The following is a 17714-nucleotide window of genomic DNA, read 5'->3' on the forward strand; positions in this document are numbered from 1 at the left end:
CACTTGGTGCGGTCGAATACGTGGCCTTTGTGTTCACAGCACGACGCTCTAACTTACTCAGCTATCGAGCTACGCAATGTGGCACGTCTGCAGTCCAATACCCGATCCACCGTCTCATCCACCTTTATTACTGCCCTGACTCTCATTTAAACACATATCTGCTTTCCTTCACGTTTGCTCGCCTGATGCTTGGACCCCAAAAACCACAACACAAAGATATCGTAAATGCTGTGAGAATAACCAAGACACAGCAAGCAAAAGTATGTTCGGCTACCGGGAATCGAATCCTGGCCTCGTGGCGAAAGCCATGTCTCCTAGCAGCTTTCCATTCTTTCTGACCGCCAGACAATCAGACTTGCAAGGCAAGCACCATAGTCACTGCCGTCTCTAGTAGTATCTGTGGAACCTGTTCCCGCGTAATTTACTTGTTTTCCCGCATGTATGAAATTGGTAGTTTTGGAATATCTAAAATGCATTGTCAGATGTGGGGTTCGAACCCACGCTCCCCTTAGGGAACCAGAGCTTAAATCTGGCGCCTTAGACCGCTCGGCCAATCTGACGTGTGAGCGCAAAGTCTCTACTACCGTCCTTTCAAGGAATATCTCCAGAGCCTGACGGCGAAATTAGCGTGTTTTCTTTCCTTGTGTGAAGGAATTACGTTGGTTTTAGAGTATTTAAAACGAGTTGTCAGATGTGAGGTTGCACCACAAACCTCCCTTTCGGGAACCACAGCTTAAACATGGTGCCTTAAACCATTGTTTTCCGTCGCCATCTGTCTTGAGTGGAACGAGCAGAACTGTAGTTATCAATATTCACATTGACGCAGAGAAAACAAAAAACGACACAAAAGGCCGTTACCTAGCAACGGCTACGCTGTGCATTTCGCCCTCAGGGGAAGCTAATGATATGCTCCAGGCGAGCATCAAACTAACCAACTTAATATTGTGATACTTAGGCGCTTTCTACTTCTGGATTGGCACACATATGCTGCATCGTCTCTGGATCATCAGTAAGTACGTCACATTAGATATTTGTTTTATCGCCCTGCTGTAAATTAAAGGGCAGTTTTTCAACGGCTGTCAGTTCTGCTTCTAGCTTCACTACATCGCCCTAGCAGCACCTACGCACTGCGTTCAGATGTGCTCACCTCCGCCCTGGCGTTGAGCGCCTACAGCGCCATCGCCTTCGGCCTCTGGTGGCAGGAGGGTAGCCGACACATGAGGGCGTGGGTGGGACGCAGCACAACGCGGTGGTGGTGTAACGGTCAGCATGGTTGCTTCCCAAGCAGTTGATCCGGGTTCGATTCCCGGCCACCGCACAAAACGTACCTTTTTCTTCTACGGGTATTCCACGTAACGAAACGCGATCTTCGAAACTGTGAACTGTCGCGGTACGAATAGTTTTCCTTCGCCCCTCGTCTCAGTCCGTGCTGCCATGGCGCTAGTCTGCGGGTTTCGTTTCTCAGCATCGTGTGTCTCCATGTGTCGACTTGTCTCGACTTTGCTCGGCTGACGCGAAAGCTGACGCTTGGAAATGGGCATATATGTAGAGGGCAGGTGCGAGAAACGACTGGGAGAGATCAAAAATCGACAAACACACGACAGAATCTTTCATTTTATTGTGGCCACAGATTCGCCCCTTAGTGTACCGAGAGGTAAGAGTGGCGCCAGCGTGCGGGACCGCATCATTATCGCTAAGCAACAGCGAAACCGAAGGAAAAATGCAAAATGAAAGAAGCGAACAGCACATCGAGTTCCCAGCCGAGCACGCATCCAAGTACTAACCACGGCCAACGAATCTTAACGCCGGTGAACATACGAGAACCGCTGCACTACGCGCGGTATGGCCGTTGGCGACAGTATCGCGCAACGTGTAAACATCTTACTTCTTGTGAAGATCGCTTGTTATTTACCTGGCAGTGTCACGCTGGAGGAAGCATTGTCTTTTAGGGGAGAAAAATGAAACGGCACTTGGTGCGGTCGAATACGTGGCCTTTGTGTTCACAGCACGACGCTCTAACTTACTCAGCTATCGAGCTACGCAATGTGGCACGTCTGCAGTCCAATACCCGATCCACCGTCTCATCCACCTTTATTACTGCCCTGACTCTCATTTAAACACATATCTGCTTTCCTTCACGTTTGCTCGCCTGATGCTTGGACCCCAAAAACCACAACACAAAGATATCGTAAATGCTGTGAGAATAACCAAGACACAGCAAGCAAAAGTATGTTCGGCTACCGGGAATCGAATCCTGGCCTCGTGGCGAAAGCCATGTCTCCTAGCAGCTTTCCATTCTTTCTGACCGCCAGACAATCAGACTTGCAAGGCAAGCACCATAGTCACTGCCGTCTCTAGTAGTATCTGTGGAACCTGTTCCCGCGTAATTTACTTGTTTTCCCGCATGTATGAAATTGGTAGTTTTGGAATATCTAAAATGCATTGTCAGATGTGGGGTTCGAACCCACGCTCCCCTTAGGGAACCAGAGCTTAAATCTGGCGCCTTAGACCGCTCGGCCAATCTGACGTGTGAGCGCAAAGTCTCTACTACCGTCCTTTCAAGGAATATCTCCAGAGCCTGACGGCGAAATTAGCGTGTTTTCTTTCCTTGTGTGAAGGAATTACGTTGGTTTTAGAGTATTTAAAACGAGTTGTCAGATGTGAGGTTGCACCACAAACCTCCCTTTCGGGAACCACAGCTTAAACATGGTGCCTTAAACCATTGTTTTCCGTCGCCATCTGTCTTGAGTGGAACGAGCAGAACTGTAGTTATCAATATTCACATTGACGCAGAGAAAACAAAAAACGACACAAAAGGCCGTTACCTAGCAACGGCTACGCTGTGCATTTCGCCCTCAGGGGAAGCTAATGATATGCTCCAGGCGAGCATCAAACTAACCAACTTAATATTGTGATACTTAGGCGCTTTCTACTTCTGGATTGGCACACATATGCTGCATCGTCTCTGGATCATCAGTAAGTACGTCACATTAGATATTTGTTTTATCGCCCTGCTGTAAATTAAAGGGCAGTTTTTCAACGGCTGTCAGTTCTGCTTCTAGCTTCACTACATCGCCCTAGCAGCACCTACGCACTGCGTTCAGATGTGCTCACCTCCGCCCTGGCGTTGAGCGCCTACAGCGCCATCGCCTTCGGCCTCTGGTGGCAGGAGGGTAGCCGACACATGAGGGCGTGGGTGGGACGCAGCACAACGCGGTGGTGGTGTAACGGTCAGCATGGTTGCTTCCCAAGCAGTTGATCCGGGTTCGATTCCCGGCCACCGCACAAAACGTACCTTTTTCTTCTACGGGTATTCCACGTAACGAAACGCGATCTTCGAAACTGTGAACTGTCGCGGTACGAATAGTTTTCCTTCGCCCCTCGTCTCAGTCCGTGCTGCCATGGCGCTAGTCTGCGGGTTTCGTTTCTCAGCATCGTGTGTCTCCATGTGTCGACTTGTCTCGACTTTGCTCGGCTGACGCGAAAGCTGACGCTTGGAAATGGGCATATATGTAGAGGGCAGGTGCGAGAAACGACTGGGAGAGATCAAAAATCGACAAACACACGACAGAATCTTTCATTTTATTGTGGCCACAGATTCGCCCCTTAGTGTACCGAGAGGTAAGAGTGGCGCCAGCGTGCGGGACCGCATCATTATCGCTAAGCAACAGCGAAACCGAAGGAAAAATGCAAAATGAAAGAAGCGAACAGCACATCGAGTTCCCAGCCGAGCACGCATCCAAGTACTAACCACGGCCAACGAATCTTAACGCCGGTGAACATACGAGAACCGCTGCACTACGCGCGGTATGGCCGTTGGCGACAGTATCGCGCAACGTGTAAACATCTTACTTCTTGTGAAGATCGCTTGTTATTTACCTGGCAGTGTCACGCTGGAGGAAGCATTGTCTTTTAGGGGAGAAAAATGAAACGGCACTTGGTGCGGTCGAATACGTGGCCTTTGTGTTCACAGCACGACGCTCTAACTTACTCAGCTATCGAGCTACGCAATGTGGCACGTCTGCAGTCCAATACCCGATCCACCGTCTCATCCACCTTTATTACTGCCCTGACACTCATTTAAACACATATCTGCTTTCCTTCACGTTTGCTCGCCTGATGCTTGGACCCCAAAAACCACAACACAAAGATATCGTAAATGCTGTGAGAATAACCAAGACACAGCAAGCAAAAGTATGTTCGGCTACCGGGAATCGAATCCTGGCCTCGTGGCGAAAGCCATGTCTCCTAGCAGCTTTCCATTCTTTCTGACCGCCAGACAATCAGACTTGCAAGGCAAGCACCATAGTCACTGCCGTCTCTAGTAGTATCTGTGGAACCTGTTCCCGCGTAATTTACTTGTTTTCCCGCATGTATGAAATTGGTAGTTTTGGAATATCTAAAATGCATTGTCAGATGTGGGGTTCGAACCCACGCTCCCCTTAGGGAACCAGAGCTTAAATCTGGCGCCTTAGACCGCTCGGCCAATCTGACGTGTGAGCACAAAGTCTCTACTACCGTCCTTTCAAGGAATATCTCCAGAGCCTGACGGCGAAATTAGCGTGTTTTCTTTCCTTGTGTGAAGGAATTACGTTGGTTTTAGAGTATTTAAAACGAGTTGTCAGATGTGAGGTTGCACCACAAACCTCCCTTTCGGGAACCACAGCTTAAACATGGTGCCTTAAACCATTGTTTTCCGTCGCCATCTGTCTTGAGTGGAACGAGCAGAACTGTAGTTATCAATATTCACATTGACGCAGAGAAAACAAAAAACGACACAAAAGGCCGTTACCTAGCAACGGCTACGCTGTGCATTTCGCCCTCAGGGGAAGCTAATGATATGCTCCAGGCGAGCATCAAACTAACCAACTTAATATTGTGATACTTAGGCGCTTTCTACTTCTGGATTGGCACACATATGCTGCATCGTCTCTGGATCATCAGTAAGTACGTCACATTAGATATTTGTTTTATCGCCCTGCTGTAAATTAAAGGGCAGTTTTTCAACGGCTGTCAGTTCTGCTTCTAGCTTCACTACATCGCCCTAGCAGCACCTACGCACTGCGTTCAGATGTGCTCACCTCCGCCCTGGCGTTGAGCGCCTACAGCGCCATCGCCTTCGGCCTCTGGTGGCAGGAGGGTAGCCGACACATGAGGGCGTGGGTGGGACGCAGCACAACGCGGTGGTGGTGTAACGGTCAGCATGGTTGCTTCCCAAGCAGTTGATCCGGGTTCGATTCCCGGCCACCGCACAAAACGTACCTTTTTCTTCTACGGGTATTCCACGTAACGAAACGCGATCTTCGAAACTGTGAACTGTCGCGGTACGAATAGTTTTCCTTCGCCCCTCGTCTCAGTCCGTGCTGCCATGGCGCTAGTCTGCGGGTTTCGTTTCTCAGCATCGTGTGTCTCCATGTGTCGACTTGTCTCGACTTTGCTCGGCTGACGCGAAAGCTGACGCTTGGAAATGGGCATATATGTAGAGGGCAGGTGCGAGAAACGACTGGGAGAGATCAAAAATCGACAAACACACGACAGAATCTTTCATTTTATTGTGGCCACAGATTCGCCCCTTAGTGTACCGAGAGGTAAGAGTGGCGCCAGCGTGCGGGACCGCATCATTATCGCTAAGCAACAGCGAAACCGAAGGAAAAATGCAAAATGAAAGAAGCGAACAGCACATCGAGTTCCCAGCCGAGCACGCATCCAAGTACTAACCACGGCCAACGAATCTTAACGCCGGTGAACATACGAGAACCGCTGCACTACGCGCGGTATGGCCGTTGGCGACAGTATCGCGCAACGTGTAAACATCTTACTTCTTGTGAAGATCGCTTGTTATTTACCTGGCAGTGTCACGCTGGAGGAAGCATTGTCTTTTAGGGGAGAAAAATGAAACGGCACTTGGTGCGGTCGAATACGTGGCCTTTGTGTTCACAGCACGACGCTCTAACTTACTCAGCTATCGAGCTACGCAATGTGGCACGTCTGCAGTCCAATACCCGATCCACCGTCTCATCCACCTTTATTACTGCCCTGACACTCATTTAAACACATATCTGCTTTCCTTCACGTTTGCTCGCCTGATGCTTGGACCCCAAAAACCACAACACAAAGATATCGTAAATGCTGTGAGAATAACCAAGACACAGCAAGCAAAAGTATGTTCGGCTACCGGGAATCGAATCCTGGCCTCGTGGCGAAAGCCATGTCTCCTAGCAGCTTTCCATTCTTTCTGACCGCCAGACAATCAGACTTGCAAGGCAAGCACCATAGTCACTGCCGTCTCTAGTAGTATCTGTGGAACCTGTTCCCGCGTAATTTACTTGTTTTCCCGCATGTATGAAATTGGTAGTTTTGGAATATCTAAAATGCATTGTCAGATGTGGGGTTCGAACCCACGCTCCCCTTAGGGAACCAGAGCTTAAATCTGGCGCCTTAGACCGCTCGGCCAATCTGACGTGTGAGCACAAAGTCTCTACTACCGTCCTTTCAAGGAATATCTCCAGAGCCTGACGGCGAAATTAGCGTGTTTTCTTTCCTTGTGTGAAGGAATTACGTTGGTTTTAGAGTATTTAAAACGAGTTGTCAGATGTGAGGTTGCACCACAAACCTCCCTTTCGGGAACCACAGCTTAAACATGGTGCCTTAAACCATTGTTTTCCGTCGCCATCTGTCTTGAGTGGAACGAGCAGAACTGTAGTTATCAATATTCACATTGACGCAGAGAAAACAAAAAACGACACAAAAGGCCGTTACCTAGCAACGGCTACGCTGTGCATTTCGCCCTCAGGGGAAGCTAATGATATGCTCCAGGCGAGCATCAAACTAACCAACTTAATATTGTGATACTTAGGCGCTTTCTACTTCTGGATTGGCACACACATGCTGCATCGTCTCTGGATCATCAGTAAGTACGTCACATTAGATATTTGTTTTATCGCCCTGCTGTAAATTAAAGGGCAGTTTTTCAACGGCTGTCAGTTCTGCTTCTAGCTTCACTACATCGCCCTAGCAGCACCTACGCACTGCGTTCAGATGTGCTCACCTCCGCCCTGGCGTTGAGCGCCTACAGCGCCATCGCCTTCGGCCTCTGGTGGCAGGAGGGTAGCCGACACATGAGGGCGTGGGTGGGACGCAGCACAACGCGGTGGTGGTGTAACGGTCAGCATGGTTGCTTCCCAAGCAGTTGATCCGGGTTCGATTCCCGGCCACCGCACAAAACGTACCTTTTTCTTCTACGGGTATTCCACGTAACGAAACGCGATCTTCGAAACTGTGAACTGTCGCGGTACGAATAGTTTTCCTTCGCCCCTCGTCTCAGTCCGTGCTGCCATGGCGCTAGTCTGCGGGTTTCGTTTCTCAGCATCGTGTGTCTCCATGTGTCGACTTGTCTCGACTTTGCTCGGCTGACGCGAAAGCTGACGCTTGGAAATGGGCATATATGTAGAGGGCAGGTGCGAGAAACGACTGGGAGAGATCAAAAATCGACAAACACACGACAGAATCTTTCATTTTATTGTGGCCACAGATTCGCCCCTTAGTGTACCGAGAGGTAAGAGTGGCGCCAGCGTGCGGGACCGCATCATTATCGCTAAGCAACAGCGAAACCGAAGGAAAAATGCAAAATGAAAGAAGCGAACAGCACATCGAGTTCCCAGCCGAGCACGCATCCAAGTACTAACCACGGCCAACGAATCTTAACGCCGGTGAACATACGAGAACCGCTGCACTACGCGCGGTATGGCCGTTGGCGACAGTATCGCGCAACGTGTAAACATCTTACTTCTTGTGAAGATCGCTTGTTATTTACCTGGCAGTGTCACGCTGGAGGAAGCATTGTCTTTTAGGGGAGAAAAATGAAACGGCACTTGGTGCGGTCGAATACGTGGCCTTTGTGTTCACAGCACGACGCTCTAACTTACTCAGCTATCGAGCTACGCAATGTGGCACGTCTGCAGTCCAATACCCGATCCACCGTCTCATCCACCTTTATTACTGCCCTGACACTCATTTAAACACATATCTGCTTTCCTTCACGTTTGCTCGCCTGATGCTTGGACCCCAAAAACCACAACACAAAGATATCGTAAATGCTGTGAGAATAACCAAGACACAGCAAGCAAAAGTATGTTCGGCTACCGGGAATCGAATCCTGGCCTCGTGGCGAAAGCCATGTCTCCTAGCAGCTTTCCATTCTTTCTGACCGCCAGACAATCAGACTTGCAAGGCAAGCACCATAGTCACTGCCGTCTCTAGTAGTATCTGTGGAACCTGTTCCCGCGTAATTTACTTGTTTTCCCGCATGTATGAAATTGGTAGTTTTGGAATATCTAAAATGCATTGTCAGATGTGGGGTTCGAACCCACGCTCCCCTTAGGGAACCAGAGCTTAAATCTGGCGCCTTAGACCGCTCGGCCAATCTGACGTGTGAGCACAAAGTCTCTACTACCGTCCTTTCAAGGAATATCTCCAGAGCCTGACGGCGAAATTAGCGTGTTTTCTTTCCTTGTGTGAAGGAATTACGTTGGTTTTAGAGTATTTAAAACGAGTTGTCAGATGTGAGGTTGCACCACAAACCTCCCTTTCGGGAACCACAGCTTAAACATGGTGCCTTAAACCATTGTTTTCCGTCGCCATCTGTCTTGAGTGGAACGAGCAGAACTGTAGTTATCAATATTCACATTGACGCAGAGAAAACAAAAAACGACACAAAAGGCCGTTACCTAGCAACGGCTACGCTGTGCATTTCGCCCTCAGGGGAAGCTAATGATATGCTCCAGGCGAGCATCAAACTAACCAACTTAATATTGTGATACTTAGGCGCTTTCTACTTCTGGATTGGCACACATATGCTGCATCGTCTCTGGATCATCAGTAAGTACGTCACATTAGATATTTGTTTTATCGCCCTGCTGTAAATTAAAGGGCAGTTTTTCAACGGCTGTCAGTTCTGCTTCTAGCTTCACTACATCGCCCTAGCAGCACCTACGCACTGCGTTCAGATGTGCTCACCTCCGCCCTGGCGTTGAGCGCCTACAGCGCCATCGCCTTCGGCCTCTGGTGGCAGGAGGGTAGCCGACACATGAGGGCGTGGGTGGGACGCAGCACAACGCGGTGGTGGTGTAACGGTCAGCATGGTTGCTTCCCAAGCAGTTGATCCGGGTTCGATTCCCGGCCACCGCACAAAACGTACCTTTTTCTTCTACGGGTATTCCACGTAACGAAACGCGATCTTCGAAACTGTGAACTGTCGCGGTACGAATAGTTTTCCTTCGCCCCTCGTCTCAGTCCGTGCTGCCATGGCGCTAGTCTGCGGGTTTCGTTTCTCAGCATCGTGTGTCTCCATGTGTCGACTTGTCTCGACTTTGCTCGGCTGACGCGAAAGCTGACGCTTGGAAATGGGCATATATGTAGAGGGCAGGTGCGAGAAACGACTGGGAGAGATCAAAAATCGACAAACACACGACAGAATCTTTCATTTTATTGTGGCCACAGATTCGCCCCTTAGTGTACCGAGAGGTAAGAGTGGCGCCAGCGTGCGGGACCGCATCATTATCGCTAAGCAACAGCGAAACCGAAGGAAAAATGCAAAATGAAAGAAGCGAACAGCACATCGAGTTCCCAGCCGAGCACGCATCCAAGTACTAACCACGGCCAACGAATCTTAACGCCGGTGAACATACGAGAACCGCTGCACTACGCGCGGTATGGCCGTTGGCGACAGTATCGCGCAACGTGTAAACATCTTACTTCTTGTGAAGATCGCTTGTTATTTACCTGGCAGTGTCACGCTGGAGGAAGCATTGTCTTTTAGGGGAGAAAAATGAAACGGCACTTGGTGCGGTCGAATACGTGGCCTTTGTGTTCACAGCACGACGCTCTAACTTACTCAGCTATCGAGCTACGCAATGTGGCACGTCTGCAGTCCAATACCCGATCCACCGTCTCATCCACCTTTATTACTGCCCTGACACTCATTTAAACACATATCTGCTTTCCTTCACGTTTGCTCGCCTGATGCTTGGACCCCAAAAACCACAACACAAAGATATCGTAAATGCTGTGAGAATAACCAAGACACAGCAAGCAAAAGTATGTTCGGCTACCGGGAATCGAATCCTGGCCTCGTGGCGAAAGCCATGTCTCCTAGCAGCTTTCCATTCTTTCTGACCGCCAGACAATCAGACTTGCAAGGCAAGCACCATAGTCACTGCCGTCTCTAGTAGTATCTGTGGAACCTGTTCCCGCGTAATTTACTTGTTTTCCCGCATGTATGAAATTGGTAGTTTTGGAATATCTAAAATGCATTGTCAGATGTGGGGTTCGAACCCACGCTCCCCTTAGGGAACCAGAGCTTAAATCTGGCGCCTTAGACCGCTCGGCCAATCTGACGTGTGAGCGCAAAGTCTCTACTACCGTCCTTTCAAGGAATATCTCCAGAGCCTGACGGCGAAATTAGCGTGTTTTCTTTCCTTGTGTGAAGGAATTACGTTGGTTTTAGAGTATTTAAAACGAGTTGTCAGATGTGAGGTTGCACCACAAACCTCCCTTTCGGGAACCACAGCTTAAACATGGTGCCTTAAACCATTGTTTTCCGTCGCCATCTGTCTTGAGTGGAACGAGCAGAACTGTAGTTATCAATATTCACATTGACGCAGAGAAAACAAAAAACGACACAAAAGGCCGTTACCTAGCAACGGCTACGCTGTGCATTTCGCCCTCAGGGGAAGCTAATGATATGCTCCAGGCGAGCATCAAACTAACCAACTTAATATTGTGATACTTAGGCGCTTTCTACTTCTGGATTGGCACACATATGCTGCATCGTCTCTGGATCATCAGTAAGTACGTCACATTAGATATTTGTTTTATCGCCCTGCTGTAAATTAAAGGGCAGTTTTTCAACGGCTGTCAGTTCTGCTTCTAGCTTCACTACATCGCCCTAGCAGCACCTACGCACTGCGTTCAGATGTGCTCACCTCCGCCCTGGCGTTGAGCGCCTACAGCGCCATCGCCTTCGGCCTCTGGTGGCAGGAGGGTAGCCGACACATGAGGGCGTGGGTGGGACGCAGCACAACGCGGTGGTGGTGTAACGGTCAGCATGGTTGCTTCCCAAGCAGTTGATCCGGGTTCGATTCCCGGCCACCGCACAAAACGTACCTTTTTCTTCTACGGGTATTCCACGTAACGAAACGCGATCTTCGAAACTGTGAACTGTCGCGGTACGAATAGTTTTCCTTCGCCCCTCGTCTCAGTCCGTGCTGCCATGGCGCTAGTCTGCGGGTTTCGTTTCTCAGCATCGTGTGTCTCCATGTGTCGACTTGTCTCGACTTTGCTCGGCTGACGCGAAAGCTGACGCTTGGAAATGGGCATATATGTAGAGGGCAGGTGCGAGAAACGACTGGGAGAGATCAAAAATCGACAAACACACGACAGAATCTTTCATTTTATTGTGGCCACAGATTCGCCCCTTAGTGTACCGAGAGGTAAGAGTGGCGCCAGCGTGCGGGACCGCATCATTATCGCTAAGCAACAGCGAAACCGAAGGAAAAATGCAAAATGAAAGAAGCGAACAGCACATCGAGTTCCCAGCCGAGCACGCATCCAAGTACTAACCACGGCCAACGAATCTTAACGCCGGTGAACATACGAGAACCGCTGCACTACGCGCGGTATGGCCGTTGGCGACAGTATCGCGCAACGTGTAAACATCTTACTTCTTGTGAAGATCGCTTGTTATTTACCTGGCAGTGTCACGCTGGAGGAAGCATTGTCTTTTAGGGGAGAAAAATGAAACGGCACTTGGTGCGGTCGAATACGTGGCCTTTGTGTTCACAGCACGACGCTCTAACTTACTCAGCTATCGAGCTACGCAATGTGGCACGTCTGCAGTCCAATACCCGATCCACCGTCTCATCCACCTTTATTACTGCCCTGACACTCATTTAAACACATATCTGCTTTCCTTCACGTTTGCTCGCCTGATGCTTGGACCCCAAAAACCACAACACAAAGATATCGTAAATGCTGTGAGAATAACCAAGACACAGCAAGCAAAAGTATGTTCGGCTACCGGGAATCGAATCCTGGCCTCGTGGCGAAAGCCATGTCTCCTAGCAGCTTTCCATTCTTTCTGACCGCCAGACAATCAGACTTGCAAGGCAAGCACCATAGTCACTGCCGTCTCTAGTAGTATCTGTGGAACCTGTTCCCGCGTAATTTACTTGTTTTCCCGCATGTATGAAATTGGTAGTTTTGGAATATCTAAAATGCATTGTCAGATGTGGGGTTCGAACCCACGCTCCCCTTAGGGAACCAGAGCTTAAATCTGGCGCCTTAGACCGCTCGGCCAATCTGACGTGTGAGCACAAAGTCTCTACTACCGTCCTTTCAAGGAATATCTCCAGAGCCTGACGGCGAAATTAGCGTGTTTTCTTTCCTTGTGTGAAGGAATTACGTTGGTTTTAGAGTATTTAAAACGAGTTGTCAGATGTGAGGTTGCACCACAAACCTCCCTTTCGGGAACCACAGCTTAAACATGGTGCCTTAAACCATTGTTTTCCGTCGCCATCTGTCTTGAGTGGAACGAGCAGAACTGTAGTTATCAATATTCACATTGACGCAGAGAAAACAAAAAACGACACAAAAGGCCGTTACCTAGCAACGGCTACGCTGTGCATTTCGCCCTCAGGGGAAGCTAATGATATGCTCCAGGCGAGCATCAAACTAACCAACTTAATATTGTGATACTTAGGCGCTTTCTACTTCTGGATTGGCACACATATGCTGCATCGTCTCTGGATCATCAGTAAGTACGTCACATTAGATATTTGTTTTATCGCCCTGCTGTAAATTAAAGGGCAGTTTTTCAACGGCTGTCAGTTCTGCTTCTAGCTTCACTACATCGCCCTAGCAGCACCTACGCACTGCGTTCAGATGTGCTCACCTCCGCCCTGGCGTTGAGCGCCTACAGCGCCATCGCCTTCGGCCTCTGGTGGCAGGAGGGTAGCCGACACATGAGGGCGTGGGTGGGACGCAGCACAACGCGGTGGTGGTGTAACGGTCAGCATGGTTGCTTCCCAAGCAGTTGATCCGGGTTCGATTCCCGGCCACCGCACAAAACGTACCTTTTTCTTCTACGGGTATTCCACGTAACGAAACGCGATCTTCGAAACTGTGAACTGTCGCGGTACGAATAGTTTTCCTTCGCCCCTCGTCTCAGTCCGTGCTGCCATGGCGCTAGTCTGCGGGTTTCGTTTCTCAGCATCGTGTGTCTCCATGTGTCGACTTGTCTCGACTTTGCTCGGCTGACGCGAAAGCTGACGCTTGGAAATGGGCATATATGTAGAGGGCAGGTGCGAGAAACGACTGGGAGAGATCAAAAATCGACAAACACACGACAGAATCTTTCATTTTATTGTGGCCACAGATTCGCCCCTTAGTGTACCGAGAGGTAAGAGTGGCGCCAGCGTGCGGGACCGCATCATTATCGCTAAGCAACAGCGAAACCGAAGGAAAAATGCAAAATGAAAGAAGCGAACAGCACATCGAGTTCCCAGCCGAGCACGCATCCAAGTACTAACCACGGCCAACGAATCTTAACGCCGGTGAACATACGAGAACCGCTGCACTACGCGCGGTATGGCCGTTGGCGACAGTATCGCGCAACGTGTAAACATCTTACTTCTTGTGAAGATCGCTTGTTATTTACCTGGCAGTGTCACGCTGGAGGAAGCATTGTCTTTTAGGGGAGAAAAATGAAACGGCACTTGGTGCGGTCGAATACGTGGCCTTTGTGTTCACAGCACGACGCTCTAACTTACTCAGCTATCGAGCTACGCAATGTGGCACGTCTGCAGTCCAATACCCGATCCACCGTCTCATCCACCTTTATTACTGCCCTGACACTCATTTAAACACATATCTGCTTTCCTTCACGTTTGCTCGCCTGATGCTTGGACCCCAAAAACCACAACACAAAGATATCGTAAATGCTGTGAGAATAACCAAGACACAGCAAGCAAAAGTATGTTCGGCTACCGGGAATCGAATCCTGGCCTCGTGGCGAAAGCCATGTCTCCTAGCAGCTTTCCATTCTTTCTGACCGCCAGACAATCAGACTTGCAAGGCAAGCACCATAGTCACTGCCGTCTCTAGTAGTATCTGTGGAACCTGTTCCCGCGTAATTTACTTGTTTTCCCGCATGTATGAAATTGGTAGTTTTGGAATATCTAAAATGCATTGTCAGATGTGGGGTTCGAACCCACGCTCCCCTTAGGGAACCAGAGCTTAAATCTGGCGCCTTAGACCGCTCGGCCAATCTGACGTGTGAGCACAAAGTCTCTACTACCGTCCTTTCAAGGAATATCTCCAGAGCCTGACGGCGAAATTAGCGTGTTTTCTTTCCTTGTGTGAAGGAATTACGTTGGTTTTAGAGTATTTAAAACGAGTTGTCAGATGTGAGGTTGCACCACAAACCTCCCTTTCGGGAACCACAGCTTAAACATGGTGCCTTAAACCATTGTTTTCCGTCGCCATCTGTCTTGAGTGGAACGAGCAGAACTGTAGTTATCAATATTCACATTGACGCAGAGAAAACAAAAAACGACACAAAAGGCCGTTACCTAGCAACGGCTACGCTGTGCATTTCGCCCTCAGGGGAAGCTAATGATATGCTCCAGGCGAGCATCAAACTAACCAACTTAATATTGTGATACTTAGGCGCTTTCTACTTCTGGATTGGCACACATATGCTGCATCGTCTCTGGATCATCAGTAAGTACGTCACATTAGATATTTGTTTTATCGCCCTGCTGTAAATTAAAGGGCAGTTTTTCAACGGCTGTCAGTTCTGCTTCTAGCTTCACTACATCGCCCTAGCAGCACCTACGCACTGCGTTCAGATGTGCTCACCTCCGCCCTGGCGTTGAGCGCCTACAGCGCCATCGCCTTCGGCCTCTGGTGGCAGGAGGGTAGCCGACACATGAGGGCGTGGGTGGGACGCAGCACAACGCGGTGGTGGTGTAACGGTCAGCATGGTTGCTTCCCAAGCAGTTGATCCGGGTTCGATTCCCGGCCACCGCACAAAACGTACCTTTTTCTTCTACGGGTATTCCACGTAACGAAACGCGATCTTCGAAACTGTGAACTGTCGCGGTACGAATAGTTTTCCTTCGCCCCTCGTCTCAGTCCGTGCTGCCATGGCGCTAGTCTGCGGGTTTCGTTTCTCAGCATCGTGTGTCTCCATGTGTCGACTTGTCTCGACTTTGCTCGGCTGACGCGAAAGCTGACGCTTGGAAATGGGCATATATGTAGAGGGCAGGTGCGAGAAACGACTGGGAGAGATCAAAAATCGACAAACACACGACAGAATCTTTCATTTTATTGTGGCCACAGATTCGCCCCTTAGTGTACCGAGAGGTAAGAGTGGCGCCAGCGTGCGGGACCGCATCATTATCGCTAAGCAACAGCGAAACCGAAGGAAAAATGCAAAATGAAAGAAGCGAACAGCACATCGAGTTCCCAGCCGAGCACGCATCCAAGTACTAACCACGGCCAACGAATCTTAACGCCGGTGAACATACGAGAACCGCTGCACTACGCGCGGTATGGCCGTTGGCGACAGTATCGCGCAACGTGTAAACATCTTACTTCTTGTGAAGATCGCTTGTTATTTACCTGGCAGTGTCACGCTGGAGGAAGCATTGTCTTTTAGGGGAGAAAAATGAAACGGCACTTGGTGCGGTCGAATACGTGGCCTTTGTGTTCACAGCACGACGCTCTAACTTACTCAGCTATCGAGCTACGCAATGTGGCACGTCTGCAGTCCAATACCCGATCCACCGTCTCATCCACCTTTATTACTGCCCTGACACTCATTTAAACACATATCTGCTTTCCTTCACGTTTGCTCGCCTGATGCTTGGACCCCAAAAACCACAACACAAAGATATCGTAAATGCTGTGAGAATAACCAAGACACAGCAAGCAAAAGTATGTTCGGCTACCGGGAATCGAATCCTGGCCTCGTGGCGAAAGCCATGTCTCCTAGCAGCTTTCCATTCTTTCTGACCGCCAGACAATCAGACTTGCAAGGCAAGCACCATAGTCACTGCCGTCTCTAGTAGTATCTGTGGAACCTGTTCCCGCGTAATTTACTTGTTTTCCCGCATGTATGAAATTGGTAGTTTTGTAATATCTAAAATGCATTGTCAGATGTGGGGTTCGAACCCACGCTCCCCTTAGGGAACCAGAGCTTAAATCTGGCGCCTTAGACCGCTCGGCCAATCTGACGTGTGAGCACAAAGTCTCTACTACCGTCCTTTCAAGGAATATCTCCAGAGCCTGACGGCGAAATTAGCGTGTTTTCTTTCCTTGTGTGAAGGAATTACGTTGGTTTTAGAGTATTTAAAACGAGTTGTCAGATGTGAGGTTGCACCACAAACCTCCCTTTCGGGAACCACAGCTTAAACATGGTGCCTTAAACCATTGTTTTCCGTCGCCATCTGTCTTGAGTGGAACGAGCAGAACTGTAGTTATCAATATTCACATTGACGCAGAGAAAACAAAAAACGACACAAAAGGCCGTTACCTAGCAACGGCTACGCTGTGCATTTCGCCCTCAGGGGAAGCTAATGATATGCTCCAGGCGAGCATCAAACTAACCAACTTAATATTGTGATACTTAGGCGCTTTCTACTTCTGGATTGGCACACATATGCTGCATCGTCTCTGGATCATCAGTAAGTACGTCACATTAGATATTTGTTTTATCGCCCTGCTGTAAATTAAAGGGCAGTTTTTCAACGGCTGTCAGTTCTGCTTCTAGCTTCACTACATCGCCCTAGCAGCACCTACGCACTGCGTTCAGATGTGCTCACCTCCGCCCTGGCGTTGAGCGCCTACAGCGCCATCGCCTTCGGCCTCTGGTGGCAGGAGGGTAGCCGACACATGAGGGCGTGGGTGGGACGCAGCACAACGCGGTGGTGGTGTAACGGTCAGCATGGTTGCTTCCCAAGCAGTTGATCCGGGTTCGATTCCCGGCCACCGCACAAAACGTACCTTTTTCTTCTACGGGTATTCCACGTAACGAAACGCGATCTTCGAAACTGTGAACTGTCGCGGTACGAATAGTTTTCCTTCGCCCCTCGTCTCAGTCCGTGCTGCCATGGCGCTAGTCTGCGGGTTTCGTTTCTCAGCATCGTGTGTCTCCATGTGTCGACTTGTCTCGACTTTGCTCGGCTGACGCGAAAGCTGACGCTTGGAAATGGGCATATATGTAGAGGGCAGGTGCGAGAAACGACTGGGAGAGATCAAAAATCGACAAACACACGACAGAATCTTTCATTTTATTGTGGCCACAGATTCGCCCCTTAGTGTACCGAGAGGTAAGAGTGGCGCCAGCGTGCGGGACCGCATCATTATCGCTAAGCAACAGCGAAACCGAAGGAAAAATGCAAAATGAAAGAAGCGAACAGCACATCGAGTTCCCAGCCGAGCACGCATCCAAGTACTAACCACGGCCAACGAATCTTAACGCCGGTGAACATACGAGAACCGCTGCACTACGCGCGGTATGGCCGTTGGCGACAGTATCGCGCAACGTGTAAACATCTTACTTCTTGTGAAGATCGCTTGTTATTTACCTGGCAGTGTCACGCTGGAGGAAGCATTGTCTTTTAGGGGAGAAAAATGAAACGGCACTTGGTGCG

The 17714-nt window shown here is 49.5% G+C and overlaps 18 non-coding genes across 18 annotated transcripts; 9 read left to right on the plus strand and 9 right to left on the minus strand.

Moving 5' to 3' along the window:
• Positions 1 to 476: 476 nt before the first annotated feature.
• Positions 477 to 560, minus strand: Trnal-uaa (transfer RNA leucine (anticodon UAA)). The gene has a single exon. It is a non-coding gene; the product is annotated as a tRNA-Leu (tRNA).
• Positions 561 to 1246: 686 nt separating this feature from the next.
• On the plus strand, positions 1247 to 1318 carry Trnag-ccc (transfer RNA glycine (anticodon CCC)). Its single transcript has one exon. It is a non-coding gene; the product is annotated as a tRNA-Gly (tRNA).
• Positions 1319 to 2443: 1125 nt separating this feature from the next.
• Positions 2444 to 2527, minus strand: Trnal-uaa (transfer RNA leucine (anticodon UAA)). Its single transcript has one exon. It is a non-coding gene; the product is annotated as a tRNA-Leu (tRNA).
• Positions 2528 to 3213: 686 nt separating this feature from the next.
• Positions 3214 to 3285, plus strand: Trnag-ccc (transfer RNA glycine (anticodon CCC)). The gene has a single exon. It is a non-coding gene; the product is annotated as a tRNA-Gly (tRNA).
• Positions 3286 to 4410: 1125 nt separating this feature from the next.
• Trnal-uaa (transfer RNA leucine (anticodon UAA)) lies at positions 4411 to 4494 on the minus strand. The gene has a single exon. It is a non-coding gene; the product is annotated as a tRNA-Leu (tRNA).
• Positions 4495 to 5180: 686 nt separating this feature from the next.
• Trnag-ccc (transfer RNA glycine (anticodon CCC)) lies at positions 5181 to 5252 on the plus strand. The gene has a single exon. It is a non-coding gene; the product is annotated as a tRNA-Gly (tRNA).
• A 1125-nt stretch (positions 5253 to 6377) lies between these two features.
• On the minus strand, positions 6378 to 6461 carry Trnal-uaa (transfer RNA leucine (anticodon UAA)). Its single transcript has one exon. It is a non-coding gene; the product is annotated as a tRNA-Leu (tRNA).
• Positions 6462 to 7147: 686 nt separating this feature from the next.
• Trnag-ccc (transfer RNA glycine (anticodon CCC)) lies at positions 7148 to 7219 on the plus strand. The gene has a single exon. It is a non-coding gene; the product is annotated as a tRNA-Gly (tRNA).
• Positions 7220 to 8344: 1125 nt separating this feature from the next.
• Positions 8345 to 8428, minus strand: Trnal-uaa (transfer RNA leucine (anticodon UAA)). The gene has a single exon. It is a non-coding gene; the product is annotated as a tRNA-Leu (tRNA).
• Positions 8429 to 9114: 686 nt separating this feature from the next.
• Trnag-ccc (transfer RNA glycine (anticodon CCC)) lies at positions 9115 to 9186 on the plus strand. The gene has a single exon. It is a non-coding gene; the product is annotated as a tRNA-Gly (tRNA).
• A 1125-nt stretch (positions 9187 to 10311) lies between these two features.
• Trnal-uaa (transfer RNA leucine (anticodon UAA)) lies at positions 10312 to 10395 on the minus strand. The gene has a single exon. It is a non-coding gene; the product is annotated as a tRNA-Leu (tRNA).
• Positions 10396 to 11081: 686 nt separating this feature from the next.
• Positions 11082 to 11153, plus strand: Trnag-ccc (transfer RNA glycine (anticodon CCC)). The gene has a single exon. It is a non-coding gene; the product is annotated as a tRNA-Gly (tRNA).
• A 1125-nt stretch (positions 11154 to 12278) lies between these two features.
• On the minus strand, positions 12279 to 12362 carry Trnal-uaa (transfer RNA leucine (anticodon UAA)). Its single transcript has one exon. It is a non-coding gene; the product is annotated as a tRNA-Leu (tRNA).
• A 686-nt stretch (positions 12363 to 13048) lies between these two features.
• On the plus strand, positions 13049 to 13120 carry Trnag-ccc (transfer RNA glycine (anticodon CCC)). Its single transcript has one exon. It is a non-coding gene; the product is annotated as a tRNA-Gly (tRNA).
• A 1125-nt stretch (positions 13121 to 14245) lies between these two features.
• On the minus strand, positions 14246 to 14329 carry Trnal-uaa (transfer RNA leucine (anticodon UAA)). Its single transcript has one exon. It is a non-coding gene; the product is annotated as a tRNA-Leu (tRNA).
• A 686-nt stretch (positions 14330 to 15015) lies between these two features.
• On the plus strand, positions 15016 to 15087 carry Trnag-ccc (transfer RNA glycine (anticodon CCC)). The gene has a single exon. It is a non-coding gene; the product is annotated as a tRNA-Gly (tRNA).
• Positions 15088 to 16212: 1125 nt separating this feature from the next.
• On the minus strand, positions 16213 to 16296 carry Trnal-uaa (transfer RNA leucine (anticodon UAA)). The gene has a single exon. It is a non-coding gene; the product is annotated as a tRNA-Leu (tRNA).
• Positions 16297 to 16982: 686 nt separating this feature from the next.
• Trnag-ccc (transfer RNA glycine (anticodon CCC)) lies at positions 16983 to 17054 on the plus strand. Its single transcript has one exon. It is a non-coding gene; the product is annotated as a tRNA-Gly (tRNA).
• The last annotated feature ends 660 nt before the right edge of the window (positions 17055 to 17714 follow it).

Source organism: Schistocerca serialis, unplaced genomic scaffold (genome assembly GCF_023864345.2).
Source record: "Schistocerca serialis cubense isolate TAMUIC-IGC-003099 unplaced genomic scaffold, iqSchSeri2.2 HiC_scaffold_1056, whole genome shotgun sequence".
NCBI classification, from domain to species: domain Eukaryota; kingdom Metazoa; phylum Arthropoda; class Insecta; order Orthoptera; family Acrididae; genus Schistocerca; species Schistocerca serialis.